We start from the raw sequence: 11,048 nt of genomic DNA on the forward strand, positions 1-11,048 counted from the left end.
CAAAGACACTGTAAAGTATTATTGCAAGTACTCCTTGATTCCCCACTCCTCCACATGAGCAGCAGACTCTACTCTGGTGAACCGGGTTGGTTTCCCCACTCCTCCACATGAAGCCTGCTGGGTGACCTTGGGCTAGTCACAGTTCTCTGAACTTTCTCAGCCCCACCTACCTCACAAGGTGTCTATTGTGGGGAGAGGAAGGGAAGGCGATTATAAGCTGGTCTGAGCCTCCTTAAAGGTAGAGAAAATCGGGGTATAAAAACCAACTTTTCTTCCTTTATGTCACAAACTCTTCATAGGCATTTGTTATAAACTACTTTTTGCAAACAAACATCACAAAGATTTTGGATTGTGTCCTGGTGATGCAACCCTTTACCCATAATTCTCAGATATATTTTTTACAAAAACTACTTAACCATGCTTCAGGGTTGGTAGTTCACCATCCTGCCAGTAATCTAGATTCGCTGTGGGACACGAGACTCTGGCTTGGATCCTGTGGGGGAGCTCTGTGTGTGCCAGAGTACTCCTGCCATGGAGTACCGTTGGCCCACTGAAAACCACTGATCTCGCTTAAACTGAGGTTTTTGCAGAAAAGGAAGCTCAATCTGTGGCAGAGACTATCTAGTGCACATGCAACTCATTCACAGGATATAAGCCACTGCATCTATTTTATAGGCCAACCATGTATTTATTTAGTAACTTAATTTATACTTTGCCTTTCTCGTAACAATACAAAGTTATAATAAACATAATAAATACGATGAAATTAACAGTAAAACTACCTAAAAATGTCCTCAAACATTAAAAATGACACACAATTCCTTCTACAGAAATGCCCTCCTGAACAATTCCAGTTTGCACTTTCTGTAGGAGAAAGGGTTACCAGGTCACTTGGATGGACAGGCAATTGCCCACCAGTCCGTCGCCCGGCTTATGAGCTGGAACTGCATGCGGCCACACAGATGCGATCATGTCACTTCCGGTTTACACCTGGATGCACCGCATCGCGGCGGGCCATTTTACCGCTTGCACCCCTGAAACACTAGCACTCTTGAGTGGTAAAGCGGCCCGTTGTGATGAGGCGCGTCTGGATGTAAACTGGAAGTGACGTAATTGTGGCCGCATGCGTGATCCCCGCCCCAGCTCCGCTTCAAAAACCTCCTGCCAGAGGAGAGGGGGCACTTGGCAACCCTAGTAGGAAGACAGTAGTGTGGGAATCCTTCCTGACTTCATCATTCCACCAGGTGGGCATCGTAACAGAATGCTCATATGCACACAGGTGTCGATCTTACCCATTTGCAAGCCAGCACCTTCGAGATCAGCCTGGCTCGGATGAGTGACGCTGTTCCAGCAGTGCGTATCAGGAAATGCTGTCTTGCATAGACATGGGTCCCAGCCGTGGAGGACTTTAGAGGAAATCACGCTCCATTTAACTATTCTCTTTCTGCTAGGTGTCAGCCCTGTTTTCCATCGGTTTGTGCCAGGAGGAGTGGATTCTCCCAGAGCGGCCAGCATGGAGGCTTGTAGAGGGAAGAGCCACAGACTTTGGATGGCCGTGCATGGCCAATGATTAGGGTTGCCAGCTTCCAGATGGGGCCTGGAGATCTTCTGGAATTGCAACTGATCTCTAGATGACAGAGATCAGTCCACCTGGAGAAAATGGCTGCTGTGGAGGGTGGACTCTATGGCATCATATCCTGCTGAGGTCCCTCCCCTCCACAAAGCCCATCTTCCCCAAGCTCCACCCCCAAGATTGCCTGGTATTTCCCAACCAGGAGTTGGCAACCCTACCAATGATGGCCCAGAGTCTTGAGTTCTTCTTCCTGTACACACCAATCCGGATCCCTAGTCATGAAGAAGGCAAAAACATGGAAGGCCAGCACAAAAAGGGGTGTTGGTAAGGGATGCCTCCAATAGGGATGCCAGCCTCCAGGTGGGACCTGGGGGTCCCCCAGAATTACTTCTCAGGATGTCTCTCCCATTCCAGTAGATCTCCTGGCCCTAAAAGTAGGACTCTATGGCATTAAAGTCCCTCCCTTCCCCAAACCCCACCCTCCTCATGCTCCACCCCAAAAACCTCCCGTCGGTGGCATAGAGGGACCTGGCAACCCTATCTCCGATCCTATGGAACTTTGGTCAAATTCTCCTCCCCACATCTTCATTTTGTTTCATCGCAACACAGAAAGACAGAGCAGTAGTGAGTCGTTTGCTCCGGAAGACTGTCTGGCATTTTGCCTTCGCTAAGCTGTACTCCCTTTTTCATTTCAATATTTCCCACAGGGCTGCAGCTAATTGCTTTTTGAATAACCCCATTGTTTTGGACCCAGCGAACGTGCCCGGGGAACACTCTCGAGCAGGCCAGGCTGTTTCCAACTGGAGATGAATCCAACTTTCCATTTTTCTATGTGGGAAAAGCTGCTCTTTAATAGGATGTTCAGTTTAAGGCTCTCAACAAAGCCTATTTTTAAGGGGGCGGGGGGAAGCAGGAAATCTCTCTGTGCCGGCCGGTTCACATACGCATGTATCCCACATGGCTTTTCCTCCACTTGGTTACTATTGACAGCTAACAGATGAATGTGGGAACTGACTGGGCATCGGGTGGGATGTGATATGGAAGTTCTGCATTTGTGCTGACCCATTCATGCTTCTTACATGCAACCAATCATCACATGATGAACATTTTTTGAGGTCGGCAACGGTTTACCATCAGAACTGGCCTCCCTGTTCCCCCCCTTTTGTGCTGTATCACTTATATTTGGGGTCCCTGACTTCTCCTCTAGGCCTACTTAGGGTTGCCAGGTGGGTGGTTTCAGCAGGCAATTGCCTGCCAATCCACCCAGTTGCTCAAGAGAGGGGATCGCACATGCATGCAGGTGCGTGACGCGATCAGATCACTTCCAGCTTTACCCCCAGAAGCGCCGCATTGCCGTGGCCACTTCAGCACTCAAACCCCCCAAACCCTCAAACCCTGGAAGTGATGTGATCGTGTCACGCGCGCCTGTGCGTGCAATCCCCCAAGCCCCACCCCACCAAAAACCTCCCACCGATGGAGAGGGGAGACCTGGTAATCCTAGGCCTGCTATGGGTCTAGATTCCTGTAATGAGCACCACTTGTTTTAATTGTTTAATGATTCCATTGATTAGTGACTGGGAGCTGGGTTTTTTTGGAATTTTAAAGCTTATTGTATATGGTTTTATTATATTGTATGTTGTTGATGATGTTAGCTGCCCTGAGCCCGGCCTTGGCCAGGGATAGAGGGCAGGTTATAAATAAAAAAATAAAAAATAAATAAGCCCTTTATGACAGGCAGCTGAATGCGTGAACTATCCCAGGATCATTTGGGTGCAGGGCATGGGGGGGAGGGGAAGCATTGCATGCCACTCCAGGAATTCTCCCAGTCTCTGTGGTCAAGACCAGACATTGGGGAAATTCCTAGAAGTGATGTCACTGCCTCCTTGAAGCCATTCTCAACCCTACTCCTTTTTTCCTGATGTAAGAGTGGGCATAGTTCATGGAAATATTATGGTGGAGTATTAAGGACACTCTGCAGTAAATAAAAATATTTTGTTAGATATAATAGTAACAATATCATTTACATGGGTCATTTGACGTATTAAAACGGTTTCATGTCCAGTTTCTCGCTAATTTTTGTGACAACTCTGCAAGGTATGCAAACTGAAGATAAATTTCAAACAGCTGAAGGAAAGCATTTGTCTACTTTTCTTCTAGGTCATGTAATGCCTGAAATCATTATATTCTATGGGAAATGTATTAGAAATGTATTCTTTGATTGAAATATATTATTTGTAATCAATAAAGTATAATCTGCACTTATGAATATGCCATACTCAGTATATAAGAGTTGGCATCTATGATTAAAGTCACAGCAAGCACATTTATGTTAAAGGCCTTGAGTATAAGAGGCCCAGCTTTGCTTGTTAGAAGTTAATTAAAGAATCCATAGAAGGCCCCAGTGTGCTTTCATGAGCTGGCTCCCCATACATAGGGGCCAGCTAGGAAAACTCCCTTAGTTAAGTTCTAGCAGCTGGCAGAGTCCAAGATAAGAAGAATTGCAGACACTTAGGATCAAACAGAGAAGCACCTGACACTGGTAGGTCTTCTCTGCTCATTAGAGAGCATTAGATCACCACTTTCTCTGCAACGCCTTCAATGCTGTTATAGGTTATTCTAATTTAGGGGTCCCAAGTATTGGGCAATTGTGTCTTACATGTGTATTACGCCTCTGTAACCACCCATTATCGAAGGCTATATTCATGCTTGCAACCCTTTGATGTGGGTGTGAATTGTCCTGCGCTTCAGGCAATTTTAACCAGCCGTTTTGTGTATTGGTCAATAAAACAAACTGCTTTGAATCTTCAACTTCCTACTGTTTTGTTGTGATTGAATATTGATACGATAAGACAGGCTTATCAGTCAGGAGTGTCAAAAATACAGCCCAGGGACCAGATCTGGCCCTTGATTGCTATTAATTGGCTCTTAATTAAGAGTGCTCTTAATTGGCCCGCAGACCAGCCGAGGCAGCCACCACCACCCCACTCTCGATCTGGGCTGGAGAGGCCTGGCCTGGCCCAACCAAGTGGCATTTATGTCACATCTGGCCCTCGTAACAAATGAGTTTGACACCCCTGTTCTAGGTCCTTGCAGATTGGACGGACCAATTCTTTTTAAAACTGTCAATTATTCAGATAGATAGGTATGAGCACAGTGATGACTGCTGTGCTGGTTTTAGGGAATGACAAACCCCAGCTAGATCTTCAATAAGCCAGCATATGCAGACTTTTTTGGTTACACTGAACTCTTCATCAGCTGGAATGGACAGGTAGCTAAATCTCGCGCCGCTGTGTACAGAGCAAGGCTTGCTAGTAGTTCAAAATTAAGCATTTAAAACAGTACTCTGTAGTGCCAACATTTTAACCTCCAAGCAGAAATTACTGTTCCGGGAACAGGCACCTTAAAGAACAGGGGCTGGACCCAGAGGGCAGGTGTTCTGTCACGTGGCGCTGTGATGGCTTCCTGGAAGAGCGGGGCTGCTCGATGATGCACTGTAGTTGTATGGGCAGAACGTGGTACTGCAGTTACAAGCGCAGCAGGGGTCAGGGGATGCTACAGAGCCAATAGGAAGCTGCCTAATCCTATAAACCTGCTGATTCTGGCCTTTCTTCTCAAAGGGAGAAATGGTTTGCTTGGATGAAGGTAGAAATGGCTGGCTATCATCTATCTATCATCTATCTCCAGACCACTGATGATTCTATGACAGTGATGGCGAACCTTTTAGAGACCGAGTGTCCAGACTGCAACGCAAAACCCACTTATTTATCGCCAAGTGCCAATACGGCAATTTAACCTGAATACTGAGGTTTTAGTTTAGAAAAAAACAACTCATACATTCACATATTTTGCATTAAAAGAAAAACACAATAACAGAGCTTTCAATGATACAAACAACTTTTTATTGAAAGGTAAAAGTTTGCATTTGGCATGCATCTCTCCAGGACTCGTCCTCTGCTCAGCCACCGGACATTATTGTACAGCTCAGCTGAGAGAGAGGGAGGGGCTTGCCCCGGGTGCAAGGAGAGGGAGGGCACCAGCACAGGTTTGGGGAGCATGGGCTTGGGGAGAAGGAGCACCCCCCTCAGCACCCTCACCACGGCAACATGGCAAAGCCCTAGGCAGTTGCGACGGGTCCGTGCGTGCCCACAGAGAGGGCTCGGCGTGCCGGCTGCGACACGCGTGCCATAGGTTCGCCAACATGGTTCTATGAGGTGAAGACTGTGATAAAATGTCAAGGACAATGTGCACTCAAAGGTCAGGAATTATGTAATTATTTTAAATAATTATGTTAGTAATTGTTTTAAATAATTAAAATCCCTGATTATTCTAGGGTTGCCAACCTCCAGGAGGAGCCTGGCAATCTCCTAGAATTTCAATGGATCCCCAGACTACAGAGTTTAGTTCCTCTGCAGAAAATGTCTGCTTTGTAGGGTAGACTATGAACACACAAAGCTGCCTTATACTGAATCAGACCCTTGGTCCATCAAAGTCAGTATTGTCTACTCTGATTGGCAGCGGCTCTCCAGGGTCTCAGGCAGAGGTTTTTCACATCACCTACTTGCCTAGACCCTTTAACTGGAGATGCCATGGATTGAACCTGGGTCCTTCTGCATGCCAAGCACATGCTCTACCACTGAGCCACAGCATTGTGTCTAGGTTTGCCAGGTCCCCTCTAGCCACTGGTGGGGGATGGAGGGTAGGGTTGCCAGATCCTGGAGATTTGGGGATGGAGCCTGGGGAGGACCTCAGTGGGGTACAATGCCATAGAATCCACCCTCCAAGCGTCCATTTTCTCCAGGGGAACTGATCTCTGTAGTCTGTAGTTGAGCCGTAATTCCCGGAGATCCCCAGGTCCCACCTGGAGGATGGCTTTCCTGATTGTATTTCACTGCGATCGATCCCCCCTCTTCAAGCTGTGCCTTGCATAGGCTCCACCCACCAATCTCCAGGAATTTCCCAACCCAGAGATGGCAACACTAATTTATTCCTTTCTGCACCAAAGGACAAAATTGCTGACAATTTGGTGCCCTCCTCCTATTTATAGCTATGATGTAGCTTCTCTCTCCCCCATTTATCCTCACAACAACCCTGGGAAATGGGTTAGGCTGAGTGCGTGGCTGGCCCAAGATCACTCAGCAAGCATCCATGGCAGGTTGGGGATTCGATCCTGGGTCTCTCTGAAACTATTCCGACACTGTGAACTGGAATCTCTAGGACAGACGAGAGGTGATGTTTAATTAGCCCCTTTGATTACCAAAATATTGTTTTCCCCTAATATGGAAGAACTTCAAGATTAACCGAAAATGGATCATACCTAACTGTGCCCACACCCTCAGGTTTCAAAAAATTCTCATAAGCAGATGACTTGTCTGGGTCCGTAGGGTGGTCTATCCTCGCCTCGGTACTCTGGTAATCAGTTTGAGTAGATTTACAAGGTCCTAATCTGCTGGTAATTTGGTCCAATTTACTGTACATCTTCTGTATCAGCAATTAACAAGGTTTGTGAAGCCAAAATCTCGAGTAAGTCTGGGGAATGAGTCATCAATTTAGCCTCTGTGTGTTTTGCTATGTCTGGAGAGGAAACATGGCTCAAGTCCGTGATTGAATTTTGCCTCCCCTGTTCATGCTGCAAAGTCTCAAATCTGTTTGTAACAGGAAAAACATTTAAAAAAATATTCCAATTTACAGTGCTTACTTTGTTTTGTTAGGGAATCCTCTTGGTCGAATGGATATTGCCGCTTTTTGCCCGTAATTTCTTGAATCTATTCCAACACTAACTACTACACCATGCTGTCTGTTTGGTGCTTTTCCTCTCACTGCGTGGTAACTGCACACATCTACCTACCCGGTTTATTAGGAGACGGATTCATTACCACCTTTCCCCTGGTGGCCGGCCTCCAAACCAGCAGAGAACGGCCTTCACCAGCTCTTTGTTTGATGCTCTTAATTAAAGCAGAATGCGAAATGGACTTGAGCATTATAAATAGATATTTTCTTTCTCTCCCCTCCCCTCCAGGTTTCTCAAAAAGCCCTGGAACAAACTCATAGGCTCATGAATGAGAATGAAAATGCCCAGCCATTTCCGGCAGCTTTGGAACCCCAAAGCTGTGGTTAATTGTTTGATGTTTTTCTGGAAAGATCTAAAGGCGTACAACAGTTGTTCTAATAATGCGGAATAATTGTCAGAAGCAGTGGAAAAACAAACATTGCTTGTGGGTGATCTGCAATCCCCTTTCAACTGACAGAATACAATGGGAAATAAACATGTAAATCAAGACATTTACTCACATTCTGAGTAATTTCTTTTTGTAAGTGAATGGGACTTTTAAAAAAGTATACATGACACAGGTGAGTAAATTTGCATATGTTTGCATGATTTCCCCCCTCTGGTGCATCATCATAGGGAGTGAAGCCCCATCCAATCAATATATTTCTCAGTCTTCCCTTTTGCTTCTAAGATTTCACCAGGATAGGATCCCCAACATGGTGCCTGTGGGCACCATAGCACCCACTGACACTTCTCCTGTTGGCCACCAAGTATTTTTAGAAAGCGGACAGGGCCAGGTGGACCTTTTGCCTAGCAGGGCTTTTTCTAACTGGCCACTGGAGATCTTATTTATTTATTTACTTTATTTATATCCTGCCTTTCTCCCCAATGGGGACCCAAAGCAACTTACATAGTTCTCCTCCATTGTATCCTCACAACAACCCTGTGAGGTAGGTTTGGCTGAGAGTGTGTGAGTGGCCCAAGATCACACAGTACATTTCCATGGCAGAGTGGGGATTTGAACCTGGGTTTCCCAGATCCTAGTTTGTCACTTTAACCACTGCACCATGCTGTCTCTGATTGGCTGTGGAGATTCAAGAGCAGCTGCCACCACAGCACAAGGATCACAGCACAAGGTGGGGATTAATTATTTACAAACTTTCCTTTCCATACGCACACCCTCAGTTCCCTCTCTGGGATTCTATAAGCTTTCAGGACCATGAGGCCAACTTCCCCATCTCCTTCTGTTGTGTTGTCTAGGGTTGCCAACCTCCAGGTACTAGCTTGAGATCTGCTATTACAACTGATCTCCAGCCGATAGAGATGAGTTCACCTGGAGAAAATGGCCGCTTTGGCAATTGGACTCTATGGCATTGAAGTCCCTCCCTGTGGGGTTCTTCAGCCAACCTCGGCAATCCCCAAAAGTCACTCGCTCAGACAGGCAGGTCTAAAGCAGGTAAACGTTTATTCAGGAGCCGCAGGTACAACATGAGCAATCCACAGGTTCAAAGCTGCTAATGGCGAACCAAACTACAAAGCATAGTTTTAAGCATAGAGTCATCCCAGTTGCAAACCAAGCGGCCTGGGAGTTAGGAGATAACGGTGCCTGGTAGAAAGTAGGGAGTAAGCAAGCCATAATACTGAAGTTGCCTGCTAGAGACTCAAGGTCAGAGCAGGAGGGGAGGAAAGGTGCGGGGATAGCATAAACAGTTCAATGAAATGAAACCAAAGAATAATACTGGAACAGAGATGGGCCTAACTCATGTCAAGAGCCTGCCTGGACAGCCAGACTTGAACATCTCAGAGAAACAAAGCATGAATAGCAAACATGAACAGCAAACAATGAATACACTTGAACAGAATGGCATGGCTCTTGACACTCCCCACACCCCGGCTCCACCCCAAAAACCTCCCGCTGGTGGAGAAGAGGGACCTGGCAACCCTAGGTATTTTCCAACCTGGCCACCCTACCAAGGGAAGGGGGAAGAAATCTGTTGTATGAACTTGTTAGATTTGTGGTTCATAAAACCCAATCTGTTTTTTTTTAAAATAAAACCGAAACAGAAAGGCTGAGGGCTCTGCGCCACCCTGCCATGGAGCCTTGAGGAGCACGAGAAGGAGGAGGAAGAGGAGGAGGAGAGTTGGTTTTTATACCCCGATTTTCTCTACCTTTTCAAGGAGGCTCAAACCGGCTTACAACCTCCTTCCCTTCCTTCCCCACAACAGACACCTTGTGAGGTGGGTGTGGCCAAGAGAGTTCAGAGAGAACTGTGACTAGCCCAAGTTCAACCAGCTGGCTTCATGTGGAGGAGTGGGGAATCAAGCTCAGTTCTCCAGATCAGAGTCCTCCGCTCTTAACCACTACACCATGCTGGGCAGAGTGAAGAAACAAAGCTTCAGTGTACTCAAGAAAAACCAGCAGTTTTTGCAGAGGAAAATGGACAGTTGCTCTTCTCAGGTGTCACAATCAACCAAGCATGATTAGGGCCTGCCAACTCTGGGATGGGAAATTCTTGGAGATTTAGGGGGTTGGAGTCTGGGAAAGGCACGGTTTGGGGAAGACAGTGACCTCAGTGGGGTATAGCGCCTAGGTTTTCCAGCTCTGGGTTGGGAATTACCTGGAGATTTTGGGGGTGGAAACTGAGGAGGGTGAGGTTTGGAGATGGGAGGGACTTCAATGCCATAGAGTCCAATGGCGAAAGTGGCCAGTTTCTCCAGGGGAACTGATCTCTGTCACCTAGAGATCGGTTGTAATAGCGGTAGATTTCCAGCCACCACCTGGAGGTTGGCAACCCTAATAGTGGCATAGAGTCCACCCTCCAAAAATGTGCCATTTTATCCAGGGGAACTGATCTCCCATCTGGCGATCACTTGCAATCCCAGGAAATCTCCAGATCCCCCCTAGAGTTGGTTACCCGACATTAGGTTTGTCTCTGTGGTTGCCATTTTGTGTGAACAGGGTGACATGCATATTTTCTAGCTTCAGTACTGCTAAACACATATCCTAAAAAAATCTGGGTTTTCCAATCGTGTGTACCAAAGAAGGAAAATACACATTTTGCCCTGGTGATACATGGTTGAGGGTAACGACTGAAAATGTCCAGTATCTGAGCGGGCTTTCACGCATGCCAAATAATGCACTTTCAATCCACTTTCAATGCAGTTTAACGATTGCTTGCTAGTGGATTTTGCTGTTTCACAGTAAAATCCAGCTGCAAAGTGCATTGAAAGTGGATTGAAAGTACATTATTCAGCATGAGTGAAAGTACCCCCCCTCTGTTTTCTATAAGACCATTAACTGTATTGAAAATGGCTGCATTTCACAACTTTTATGTTGCCATTTAATTCCCTCACCCCCACCCCCCAAAAATATTTCTGGTTTTTATTTTTGTTTTTTGTCTGTTGTTTGGGGTGTGTTTCATACTGAGTATTTTAATAGAAATAGTTTCCATTTCTGTTGTAAATAAAAGCTGTAAGAATGTTTAGCACATGATGGTACTAATGACGGGTGCGGGGGGGAGGTCTCCTTCAGGGGAGAAAAGGAGAATAAATAAATTTCTAGTTCAATAAATTTCTAGTTCAATATTATTTAAGGATGTTTATACTAAACCTGCTAGAAGGACACTGGTCTGACATTTTGTTTCTAGCACAATGGCCAGTCAGATGCCTAGGGTTGCCAGGTCCCTCTTCACCACCAGCTGGGAGATT

Source organism: Euleptes europaea, chromosome 11, assembly GCF_029931775.1.
Source record: "Euleptes europaea isolate rEulEur1 chromosome 11, rEulEur1.hap1, whole genome shotgun sequence".
NCBI lineage: Eukaryota > Metazoa > Chordata > Lepidosauria > Squamata > Sphaerodactylidae > Euleptes > Euleptes europaea.